Genomic DNA, 13,423 nt, shown 5'->3' with positions numbered 1-13,423 from the left:
AACGTCAGCCACTTCCAGATACCATAAAAATAGGTTGCATTACATCTGGATGGAGTAAATAGCACAACAAAAATTTGTGTGGATGTGTTGCATGACAGTCATTCTCAAAACACTATCATAGTTCATCACAGTAGTAAGGTAAAGCAGCAGCATGATTTGGAGTGGTTCAAGGAGAGCAGAGGAGAGAAGGGGAGGGGAAGGGAAAGGAAAAGGAAAAGGAAGGGATATATTGTAATGAGAGTTACATTCCCTTCAGAAGCTATGTTGAATTTTATAGATAGTGTGGCAGAAAATCACCAAGTCTCTCTTGAATATAAAAACCATAAAAGTTCCTTTAAAAATGTTCATATTCACAGAACTGGAAAAGAAGTTAGGCAGGACTGTGTGGGAACCTACCTGGGGTAACAGGCGCTGGTGGCCTTTGGTGGTCTTTAACTGCCTCAAAAATGATGGGGTTATGCTTATAACTAGAGAAAACACATAGTTTAGAACAGAAGTTTTTATCTCTCACTTCATTAGAAAAGGATAAATTTAATTGTAGTGCAGACTCTGCATTATATAACACTGTTTTTGAAGTATGTCAAAAAGGAATGTCTTGCAAATCTGAAAAACTTCTGAATAATGGAAATCTTGGGGAGGAAACAATACATGATCAGCTTGGCTGCAGTGTTACAAGAGCCTTACGCTGGTTGGGGCGTAATTCTCCTCCCGTGAAGTTAAATTGTGTTTAATACCCTGCTTGCTCACAGCGTTGTTTTTCAGTCCCAGGAAAATCATTTAAATCAACTTTTATGATTCTAGGAAAAAAAAAAAAGATATATAGATTGGCTGAGCAAATGGAGATATATCTGAACTGGCTTTCTGTAAGATAACAGTTGGCTTTCAACAGATAAAGCTGGGTAATTAGTCAGTCATGACTGAAATCAGAACTGTAGAGCTGAAACCTGTTGTTTAATTAACATTCTCCCACATTTGGAACTATCATAAGACAGTAAATTGTTCTGAGTCTTCCTGAAAAAATAATGTCTGAATACCTGTAAAATCCATTATGTAGTAATAGAAGTGCTGCTAGCATTACATCAGCAAATTTGGAGAGCTGGCTTTGCTAGTCCTTTCTGGATTTTCTTGGGAACTTTTCGTCTCTGGCACCTCCAGCTGTAAACTTTACTGATGATTTTGCTCCCAGAGTATGTTATAGCTTTCATCTCAGGGGATTTACTGAAATAAATTAAGTGCCATTTTGAAGAGATGGGCCTTCTGTTCCTAAAAGATTTGATTTTTGCACAGTTTTGGACAGATTGTTTAGTAAGTTTAGGAAGTTCTGACCTTTTTTTCCCCACTTCAGACTCATATAAAGAGCTTGTATTTCTTCCTTCGCAGCTCAAGATGCATCATGTAAGGCATTTTTCTGAAAGCAAAGCCAATGTATTTTCTGTGGAGCGTGCTCCTGATTTAACAAAGAACAGAGGAGCTTGGTAGCACACTTACCACTTCATCTTTTATGTGTTGAAATAAGGACAGTATCTTTAGTTGTGATCTAAACCATTTTATGAATTAGCTAGATTGGCATTTCCTAAATGCTTATGAAAGCTTCATTTAGGACCATGCAGTTCTGAATAATATATTGCTATGAGAAGCCTAAGCGATTTCCAAAATCAATGGGTCTGTGTTCCCCATGGTTCCTCCTGGTGCAGACACTAAAGCTTTTGTCTCAGAGCCACCATCATACCATTGTTTCTGATAGTTGCTCAGCCATATGTTGCAGACATAGAAGTTGTGATTTCTGTTATCTCATTTCAGGTAATTGGATTTGAGATTTTGCTTTGGTCTCTTTTTTAGTAATTTTGAAACTTTAGAATTATTTAATAGCTTGCAAATCAATTAACAACTCACTCTGATTTAGATACTTAAAAATTAAACATGCAAATCTAAACTGGCCTTCCTGGGCTTTCTTTGAAGTCGAAAGAGAGAGTTTGACCTCCAGGGAGCAATGAATCTGATGGTAATCACAAGCTAGGGCAAGATGATTTGTCTCAAAGAGGTACTCAGTATATTCAGTGACTATATGTAGACTCAGGAATGACCACCCTACACTTCGGCATCTGAGTTTTAAACTCCTGGATTAGAAAAGATGAATTCTATCCTTCCTGTCACAAATATATTTCTGTTTGGTGGGTGGGGTTTTTTTTTTGTGTTTGGTTGTTTTGGGTTTTTTGTTGTTGTTGTTGTTGTTTGTTTGTTTTTTTTTTTTGTGGTGATGTGAATATCTTGATGCTTCTTCTATTGCTATTTTTCAGTGTGAAAAATATAGATTGCTTGGAAGTTCCAAATCTTGGTTAAATTCAATACATATATGGAAACTCTGTGTAACTGGAGAACTCCATCATTCTCTTCAAACTAATCAAAGCATGAAAAATCATTCAACTAGGATGAAAAGAAAGAGAGATCATATTTCACAGAGTTATGTGCTAAGAAAATATTAAGTTATGGTGGATAAAATATCTCAGAAATGTGAATAAAATGAGGTATTTGGTTTCTGGAGCAGGCAGTGGAACAGAGTACAGTATGACAAACAACAGAAGTTGATCTATTTGCTTCTGGTAATTAGGATTTTTCTTCTTTAGTCAGCTGTTTATTAATTGGTTTTAACACTTTAAAGATGCAAGTTCTGATTGTATTTTGAGCTGTGCTTAACTTTGAATGGCATAGGATTAGAAAGCTGAAAGACCTGTAGATCTGAGGCAAACATCTAGCTCACATGCTGGTCATTGCACCTTTGTGGAGCAGTTTGGAGTTGGCAGAATGAAGAGAGAACAGCCCATAGCAGACTCCTTATCATAGAATCATAGAATCACAGAATCATTCAGGTTGGAAAAGACCCTTGGGATCATCGAGTCCAACCATCAGCCCTACTCTACAAAGTTCTCCTCTACACCATATCCCCCAGCATCTCATCTAAACGACCCTCACATCCAGGGATGGTGACTCCACCCCCTCCCTGGGCAGCCTATTGCACTGTCTGACCACTCTTTCTGTGAAAAATTTTTTCCTAATGTCCAGTCTGAACCTCCCCTGTTGCAGTTTAAAGCCATTCCCTCTTGTTCTGTCACTAATTCCCTGTGAGAAGAGACCAGCACCAACCTCTCTACAATGTTCTTTCAGGTAGTTGTAGAGAGTGATGAGGTCTCCCCTCAGCCTTCTCTTCTTCAAGCTAAACAGTCCCAGCTCCTTCAATCGCTCCTCATAGGATTTGTTCTCCAGGCCCTTCACCAGCTTTGTGCCCTCCTCTGCACTCGCTCCATCTCTCTCGTATCTCTCTCGTATTGAGGTGCCCAAAACTGGACACAATACTCCAGGTGTGGCCTCACCAGTGCAGAGTACAGGGGGACTATCACCTCCCTACTTCTGCTGGTCACACTATTTCTAATACAAGCCAGGATGCCGTTGGCTTTCTTGGCCACCTGGGCACACTGCTGGCTCATGTTCAGCTGCTTGTCAATTAGAACCCCCAGATCCTTCTCTTCCAGACAGCTCTCCAGCCACACCTCCCCAAGCCTGTAGCCATGCATGGGGTTGTTGTGGCCCAAGTGCAGGACCTGGCACTTGGCCTTGTTGAAGCTCATCCCGTTAACGTTGGCCCACCAATCCAATCTATCCAAGTCTCTCTGTAGTGCCTCCCTACCCTCATGCAGATCGATGTTTCCGCTTAACTTGGTGTCATCTGTGAACTTACTGATAATACACTCTATGTCCTTATCAAGATCATCAATAAAGATGTTGAACAGAAATGGTCCCAACACTGAGCCCTGAGGAACACCACTTGTGACCGGCCACCAGCTGGATTTAGCTCCATTGACCACCGCTCTCTGGGACCGTCCATCCAGCCAGTGCTTGATCCAGCAGACCGTACACTCATTCAGGCCATGGGCAGCCAGTTTTTCTATGAGAATTCTATGGGGATCTGTGTCGAATGCTTTTCAAAAATCCAAGTAGACAATATCCACAGCTTTTCCCTCATCCAATAGTCGGGTCTTCTTGTCATAGAAGGAGGATAGAATCACACTGGAAACAATCTGCTTTTCTTTTTAATAACCAAAGACCATCAGTTCCTCTTTCCTCCAGGTCCCTGACAAGTAAAATAAAAATCTAGGTGTAGCTGGAGGCCCACTGGCCTTGAGAAAGCTGAAAGTGCTGTTGATTCTCTGGTCAGTTTGTGCTTTTGTGGAGATCACTCACTGGCCTGGGATCATGAAAAAAGCAAGGTTCTAGCAGGGAATCTGCCCAAGAGGAGAGGTGGGATCTGGATCTGCCCCAGATGGCAGGGTTCAGAGATGGTCATCCTAGGGCAGGAATGGCAATGAGAAACCTCTTGTAAGAGGAGGAGGAACAAAGCACTCCTGGTGGAAAAAAAACAATAGGAGAACAACAAGAAGACCTCACGTAGGAACACAGGGTATGTCTTCACAAGATAAGAAACCCCTTCACAGCCAGGGAAGAAAGGAGCTAGACCTTCTGCAGAGGAATTCCTCAGCTTAGAGGTAGTTAACATTACTTGATTGTTCTTCATGGGGAAAGAGAAGGGATTGGAACTCTTGAGAGAACCACCGAAGTGTATGCTGAAAAAGCGGGTATGTATAGACCGTGGCCAGAGGTGTGATGATGAGTCAGGTAGCCATACCCGGGGAAACTGCATTCCAGCTACCTTGTGTACAGTCACAGCAATGCAGCAATGGTGGGGGCTATACTGCAGGCTGGGAGGACCAGCCTACTCCATGAACATTAGCTGGGCTGTAGTGATAACTTAGGGACCCTCCACCATGAGACTCACACGATTGCAGGAGGGATGACCCTGACTGCATCCCATCACTGCAGTGAAGACATAAGTAAATTCCTAGGGCAACAGCCCAAATATAATGACCAGCCCAGCTATAATAGGTAAACAGTGGACTCTAGCTATTAGCTTATTATTTTTTAACTACATCTACACCTCTTGTCTTTACAGACTTTGATAAAAAGGTAAAAGTTGATGTGATAAGTGAAGTGCTTATAGAAAAGTCTGAACAAAAAAATGTAGTAATGTGGAGAAAGTGAGGAGAAGGAGCTGGATCTAGGGAGTTGTCGCAGTGAAAGACTGTGGGTTTTTTTCTCTTCATTTTTTGTTACATCCAGGAGAAAATTTAATATGTGCAAGCTATGTCTGTTGACTGAGTTACTGTAGATCATGTCAATTCTTTCTTTCACATAATGAATTATTAAAGATTGGGATTTGGAAAGTCCTGGGTATGGTATTTGCCTCTTTCTCCAGTGGCAGAGGCTGGCTACAGGCACTTTAAAATGCCACAGAATTTTTTTGCACTGAACATGTTTTTTCAGAGCAGTGTACTTCTAACCAGCCCAAATCCCAGTTTGATGCAGTTATACTTAAATGGGAATGCTTTTGCTGATGTATGTTATTCTGGTCTGAGAAGAAAAAGAAACTCTCCCTGTATAAAGCTCTGTGATGCTATACATGGGGTCCATCTTCCCAAATTTAGGCACATGTGAATTAGTCAAGTGTCCTGAGCTTCCTTTCAGTCCATGGGAAAAATAGTACCTTCAGTGTATGTATGTAAAATATCTAAAACAAATCAGAGAAATCACCCTGGAGGTGTCAGTCCCTCTCCATTGACTGTACAGGGTGCTTAACACAAGTGAGATTTATAACTTTGAAATGACTACATTGGAATGAGATCAATCTGACCACATGTATTTGCACAAGAACTCCAATCATTGTAGCCACACTGGTGCAAAATCATGAATGCAACCAGCAGAGTTGTATGGGTATGACTTTCTCCCCGCATTGTAAACCAAAGCTTATACTTGAGGCACGTGACAGCTTTTGTATGCTGTAGGTAGGGACTTTGCTATGCAGTAGGAACAGCAGGCTGAATATTTATGTAGGTGGGTGGGTTTGCTAACTGTGTGGTAGAAATATTACTGTGATAAGTATCTGGTTGCTTTTTAGTGCACATCCAAAATACAACACCTGATAACATGTTTTGAACTAGTGGTATAGAATTAGAAGCTGCTGAGATAATGCAGCTGATAGTTAAGCTTGCCAAACATGTTCCTCTATAAAAGCAGCAGTGTGTTTCATGCCAGTGTAAATACAGTTGATTCTTGACTTCAGTGAAAATAGTTCTGATTTTTATGGAATCCAGAATAGTGAATTTATGGAAACCATGGACTTTCCAAGAGAACCTCTCTCCACCTCCACCACCCCAAATAGTGAAGAGGCAGTTTACAAGAACAGTGTTCATCATGGATTGACTTTCTGTGGCGTTGGGAAAAGCCTAGGCTTGGTTTTGGGGAGGTATGTCCATTCCTTGTGTTTGGGAGGGGTTTTCTTACAGAAAGCTGTTTGTAGTGCAGTCAGGCTTTGGAGGTGGCCTTCACTTGGTGGAAAAAGAGCAGTGTGGATCTCATGGATTTTGTCCACAATGCAGGCAGTACAGAGGGCATTGGAAAGCTGTGTGTCGAGGCAGGTATACACGGCAGCCTTCACCTATAGCGTGAGGTGATTGCTGGGAGGAAGAGTGTTTCACACTGCATGGAGAATGTACTGTGCTGTTCTGAGCTGGTGCTCTGGGCAGAGACCCCAGCTGCCTGTACTTTATAAAAGATGATCTAAGTGAATGGGCCCTTTGCCTTTGATAGTAATAATTAGGAATACTGTTTGAGATACATATTTAAATATGTTCTCAGAATTATTTCTTTATCAGTAATCTAAAATTTTAAAATGAGCTCTACAGCTTGGTGAAATCTGAAGTGCAGTTTCAACCCTGAAGTGAATGCCATTATCCCCAAATCAGCAGTATTAACATCCTTGTACTTGTATATCAACCCTTTACATCCTCCTACTCTTAGTCTAGTTTATAAATGGTTACTTGCATGGCTCTATATGAACATTATTTGTGTCTGCAGTCAGTTACTAAGGTCTCAGCACATAGTTGGGTTACAGGGGCTTGAAAACATGTCCCTGAGCTAACTGTTGGTACTTGTCCAGGTGTGCAAACTTAGCCCACTGCAGTTGTAAGGTGATTTAGCTTGAGCCTCTATGAAAGATGTTTAAGTGAGCCATGTTACCTCATATTTGGGCAGTCTGAGAGCATGTACGTGGATAGCTGGCATGGTTAATCTGACAGGGTGTAACTTGTTAAGGTGCCATAATTTGATCATATGACTGAAACCAAAATATTTGGTCTGACATAGGCCTAGGTTGACACCCAGTAGCCTTTGAGGTAGGGTCAGTGTATTCTTGCTTGAAATGCCAGAGAAGATCCCTTTTCATGTGAATGTGCAGTTTTTCCTGGTCCTCTTCATTTCTGGCTGTGTGTGTACATGGTCATCACAGCACACACCGCCCTGTGCACGTCCATGCGACTGCATCCTGAGGGAGCTCTGCTCTCAGCCTGGACAACATGGAGAATTTCCCAGGGAGCACTGGTACAAAACAGATAGGCAGGAGGGAGTCCTGGCTGTGGCTGAGGTGGCAGAAAGTTGGCATGTGGTCAAAAAATTAATTACGTTGTTGTCTGTTACTTTGTAGGGTGATTGTTCCTTTAAAGATGTGCAAAATCATGGATAAGCACCATTATGAAGGATAATTCTTATTATTTAGTTTCTTTTAAGGTTTTTTGAAAGGTCTAAATGAGAACACCTACTGGACCACATTGTGATGCCCTCCCACTCTGCCTGCCTATGTTTTCATTTTATAGAAAATAGAGTTTATGGAGGAAAAAGGATGAGAAAGCAATCTGTAAACTTTTCATTCCTTGCAAGCTGGATGCCAACAAGTGGCCCCGAGTCCTGATACGCCCCAGGTCAAGACAAGACATGCCAGGTATGCATACACCTGAGATTTGCAAAACACTGCTGGTTCCCATAGTATAGACACAGCTCGAGAGAATTCTCTGAGCAGATTGCTGAGGTAGCACAAGGGCCAGAAGTAACATATGTATGTGGACTGAATAGGAACAATGGGGAAATAAAAATTATTTTACAGTGAGTGTATTGTAATAGCAGAAACTCCTTCAGTTCCTTCCTTTTATCTACTTGGATCAAGCTGTCTGGAAGATTTTTATGTCTTTTGTTGCATCATATGAGGAAAAAGATGAAAAGAGAAGAATGCTGTGCTCAACTCTTGCTCACTGGGTTTATATTGAACTCACTAGGATCTGATGCAGAACTCTTTTTTTTTTTTTTTTTTAAAAGTACACAGACCCTGAAATATAGTGAAAGCTATGCTTCTAAATTCTCAGCAAAAGGCTGGGTTTTTTACACCTTTTTCCAAGGTGTTGTGCAAATATACTTTACTGGCAATCATCATGGTTAGGGTTTTAACGAATGCTTAGTTCTTATTTGTCAAGAACAAAAAGATTTAAATATGTTTACAGATCAGGCTGGTGGTGACCTCCACTTCCTGTTTTGTAATGTTTAACATGCAGTTTCAATGTTTTGAATTTTTACTTAGCAGGCCGCACCGTAACTCTTTATTTTAAAATAGTCTTCATAGCTTAAATGTTGATTGGAGTTTCTGTTGGGGAGGTTGAGATTTAAATGCTGCCAGTGTAGCTTTACATGAAGCAAAGTGAGAATTAAGACAATGTGAAATATGTCCTTGTGTTGCATCAAAATGAAATTATAGAGTCCTACCAAACCTAGATTTGTGTGGTGTACCACAGAGGTGTGTTGTGTAGTATCCATGGAGTAAGATTGTTACCTTGCAAGGCAGAAGATAATTGAATATAACCCACATCAATCCACATTACCTATTTCTTGTTAGGAAACACTGGATATTGTTTTTAATAGCCACACTTTTTGAAGCACGTGCTATGATAATTGTCAAGCGCTGTGATACTTCTTATTTGGTAAATCTTGTACATGTGGATGAGATATTATTTTTCCATGGGTATGTTTATATGAGTTGCAGCCAGTGCCTCTATCTAGAAAACTGTGTCAATGTAATGCAACGTTATGTAAGTTTTGTTTCGGTTCTGATATGTTGCATGTCACAGCGTTGAATGTCTTCCAGAAGTGCATTAAGTGATGGGATTGTCATCTGCTACATATGGTTTTCTCTCTCTCATTCTTTCTAAAGGTGACTTTTGTCCTCTTTTTATTTTCAGTGTCTTTTAAAATAGTTATTACATTATCTGTACATGGTTCTGTATGTATTTATGTGACTCACGTTCAGAGTAAGACAGTGAGCTTTGCACTGGGGATAATTCCACTGGGAACTCATCCAAAAGTCTGAGACTGGCCTGAGAAAGCTCTGTTTTCTGCAGAGCTTTTCTTTGGTGATGGATAATCCCACTGCACCTGCACAATGAAGCTGCTGTCTGTTTTTCCTCATTCTGTCTCTCTCTGTAGGTGATATGTCACACAAGTGTCTGCGGTCCCAAACTACTGAATCCCTTAGGAATAAGGATGCAACACTGAGAGTAACACCACAGATTAAATACAGGTCTTAGACCTGCACCCATTCAGTGGTGGTTCTCACAGCATCTGTATCTTGTCCTTGCACATTTGCAGTGCTGATTCTCTGTAACATATAGTGGTGAGGGGGATGACAGGACCCAGGTTAGAGTGCTCCCAGGGGGATGCCATATTGGAAGCAGTTTTGCTGTGGGACATTCCTCCACTCCTTTCTTTCATTCTTTCCAGCTTTTTCAGGCAGAAGTCTAACACTGGGTCTTCAAATTCAGGTGTTAAAGCTGAAGCAGTGGCTGATATATGTCACACAAGTGATTATTAGAGTAATGCAAGCCCTTTTTGACCAAGTATTACTGCTGAGTAGTTACTGCTTTTGAACTGTAGTTATTGCTCTTGAACTGTGGATATTGCTTTTGAACTGAAATGATCTGCATGTCTCTTAGGAGCTGAGCTGGCTGGAAAACATTTTGATCAAATTTCAACACAGTTTTTCCAAGTGTATTTCTTTTGCCTTTTGCTAGCTACTTCCTGATGCTGTTTATCCAAAACACCACCTGCTGTCAAGGGCAGTGCTGGCCATTTGAAACATCTCCATGTCCATGAACCAGATGTACCTATTAGGCTTAATTTCTGCAATGAATTACCAAGTGTATGTAATTTAAAACCCACTCCTCTTCTCTGCCCTCCTACCACCACAAGTCATCTCATTTAATCTGCAAGCAGTGATGGAATTAGGTTGCCAACAACCTGGAAGGTTTGCTTTCTCTATACCAAATTTAACATAATATATGTATGTCTTATGCAAGAAGGAGGACAGTTTTCCTGCTATATCATACAAGCCTGGAAACTGTTCTTTTCATGAATAGCAACATTAGCTATTAATTTCAGTTTATTTGGAGAAGAAGAAGAAAAAAAAAAGGGTAATTAAGGCTAAGCTTGGGAGGTGTGCAACAGGAAGATACAATTCTCTAATAAATATTTTAAAATTCCAAGGGAGTCTGAATGTGGGAGTGATACGCAAGAAAACAGACAATATTTACATGTGGTGTGAATGTCCAAGAAGTCTGAATCAAAGTGAAACTGAGAATATAGTTTTGCATTGTTGTAGTCTGTGCTATATTTGGATCAAGCAAAGAGGGAAGAAAAGAGAAACTGAATTATTTGAAAGTACAAGTGGACTCCAACATCATAATAATTCCTGAAATAATTATTTTTCTTTCATGTTCAGGAGATCCTCAGGTACTATGGAATAATGGAAGTGTCAATAGTGGATTTGAACATGAGCTGACAGCAAGCTGGATGAATGGTGTGACTGTCACATCCACTGAATATTCTGGAGTTTTCCTGACAAGGTTTTAATTTTCTACCAGTGCAGACTGATTTTTTTTTTTTTTTTGAGACGTTAGTAAATTTTTAGCCTCTAAGCTGTATCAGCAACTGAAATGATCTGCAAGGACTAACATAACTATTTGTTCCAAACAACCTTCATAGCTCTTTTTTTCTTCTTTTGGCAGGTATCCATGAACACATTTAAGTTTTAGAAAACCTTGAAGTAATCATTACAGCTGTTTTTGACCAATGGATTGTGTGGACTGCTCAACATCTGTAAGTGATGAGATCTTTTCAGTACAGACAGCCCAATCACTGTAAGGTTAACAATTTGACCCTCTGAAGAATCCTGATACTGACTTAAAAATCATGAGACTGGGAAATTTAGGGGATGACATTTAAAAGTTGTACTTTATAAGTCATATTGTTACTGTCTTCTGATCAAAACCACCCATCTTTATAAACCAGTTTTTCCCCTTCCATCCTTCTCTCCATGTTCCTATATCTCTTGTCAACCAAGTTTGTGAAGCTGCTTTTTGCAGAATTCTGTTAGAGCAGAGTGTTGGGGCTTGGAATATTTCTGAACAACTCATAATGTAGAGGTGATGCTGTTTCAAGAAGGTTTTTACATTATCTGAACATCTCCAAGACTTGCTTACCTGGTTTCCCTGCAACAAAACACTTGATTTTTAATATTTTCTGGGGCTATCCCTAGATATTACATCTGGTGTCAAAGTCTGTGATACTTGCTTAGGTCTGTGAAAATCTCTGAACCTCACTTAAATAAACACTTAACAAAAATATACATTGCATACTTGGCAGTGGAGAGATGCCACAGTTAGATGACAGATCCATCCTATGAAAAGGGACTCGCCATGCGTTCCCAAGGGACACATCTTAACAAAATCAAATACAAGGAAAATAAGAACATATCAAGAATAGTAGTCTGTGTATTTCAAAGGCAATAAGATATGCCAAGAAAAACATTGTAGTCATGCTTCCAGTTTAAAACAACATTTGAGAAGCATTTTAAAAAGCTTTCTACTTAGCTTCAGTTTGGTACCAGTGTGGGTTTTCAGGCTTACAGGACCATTTTTTTAAATCTAGGCACAATATAGAAAATACAGAATTAAGAAAAAGCTTTCCTAATGCTGGAACGCATTTGTTATCCAGTCTGAAAATACATAAAAAAATAGGATGTCCTGGAACAGAGAGAAAGAAGAATGTCCTAGAAAATAGCTTAAAACCCTAGAAAATCTACATTGGATGTATTTATATGCAATAACAGATAACATATTTATCAAACTGGTATTGGTTGAAAACCTAAAAAAGAAATTAGTCTTTCTTGCAATAACAATAGGTAAATGGTAAGCTGGTGATGAAAACCCTTGTTTTAGTTACTGGAGATGAGGCAGAACAATCTTAGCTGCAGTGGAACATACACTGTCTTTTTAACAACATTACACAGCAGCTTCTGCTGGCTGCATACTGTATAAAATCTGTTCTGCTGAATATTGTTCCTTGGAGCAATTATTAGCAGAATAGGAATGGCACAGAGTTGGAAAAAACAAATCAAAATAAGTGTTTTTTCAGACCACGTTGTTATGGATAATCAGCGAAAACTGAATGGTAAGGGAATGCACATGAAGAGTAAAAGGGACAGGAGTATGCTATCCAGCTTTAGATGACATATGGCAAAAGGTGACATACAGAAAGTGTAGCTGGTTTGGACAGGAATGAACTACAAACCAGCCAAACTGAGTAGTGCTCAGAAGGGAATATAAAGGCTTGTGTTTCTGCTTAGTCCTGTGTTGCCATCTGTCCCTGCTCTAAAGAGCATAGCAACCCTTAGTGCCTCTACATGGTTGCCTGCTTAGGCCATTACCTGAGCATCTGTTTTGTTTTGCTGGATTTTGGTATTCCCACCATGAGGGGGAGTAGAGAACTCTAGAAAGGGAATCTGTATAAATTGGAAGAGTAACCTAACCCAGCTGTAAGGCAGGAGGGGAAGGAGGGACACTCTATTGATATTGCTCCTGTGCAATGTGCTGTCCCTCTTGGCCTCTCTAGTTTTCTTGTCTTTCCCCTCTGGCTGCATTTATCGTATGGCACCACAGTTTGTTTCTTTAGCTGTCTGTGTGTGATAGTTCAAGCTACAAAACTGGATATTATTCTATGCACTTGGTTCTGTACACTTCCAAAGATTAGAGGAATGTGCTTTTGGCTTTTAGATAGCAACATTTGCGATGGGCTGGGACACATGGGTTAGAGCTGTGTGTTGAGCCCCAGTGGAGCAGGAAGTTTAGGACACTCCAGACCAGCCAGCTTTAATAGACTAAAACTAGCTTGTCCTATCTTCACCAGGGCTTTTTGATCGGCTAGATAAAGCAACCAAACCAAAGCTTTGTAAGGGGGCAGAAAACGGGATCTCTATAAGAAGTTCTATAAACAAACTAAAACCTTCTGAAAAATAATGAGTTAAACACATTTCTGGAAATTATTTAGCTCTTAAAAAAAAAATATCACATTTTGTCTTCCTTTCTCTGGAAAGTGTCTGAAGTTTCTTAAGCTGCCTGATGGGAGGCAGTGAAAGCCTAAGATCCTGTAGGCTGCTATGTCA

General features: G+C 40.1%; 1 long non-coding RNA gene across 2 annotated transcripts in view; it reads left to right on the top strand.

Annotated features, from left to right (window-relative positions):
* The window catches only part of LOC141943754 (uncharacterized), a 125,191-nt gene that overhangs the window by 90,959 nt on the left and 20,809 nt on the right, over positions 1-13,423 (top strand). The window contains exon 2 of one of the 2 annotated variants that reach the window (XR_012629045.1): positions 10,989-11,079. This is a non-coding gene — a long non-coding RNA (uncharacterized LOC141943754). Of the gene's footprint in view, positions 1-10,727; positions 11,080-13,423 lie in introns of those variants that run through there. The other variant, XR_012629044.1, reaches the window with a different exon arrangement.

The sequence above is a fragment of the Strix uralensis genome, chromosome 5 (assembly GCF_047716275.1).
Source record: "Strix uralensis isolate ZFMK-TIS-50842 chromosome 5, bStrUra1, whole genome shotgun sequence".
Taxonomy (NCBI): Eukaryota; Metazoa; Chordata; class Aves; order Strigiformes; family Strigidae; genus Strix; species Strix uralensis.
The sequence above is the reverse complement of the archived record's forward strand: the minus strand, read 5'-3'. Positions and strand labels throughout refer to the sequence as shown.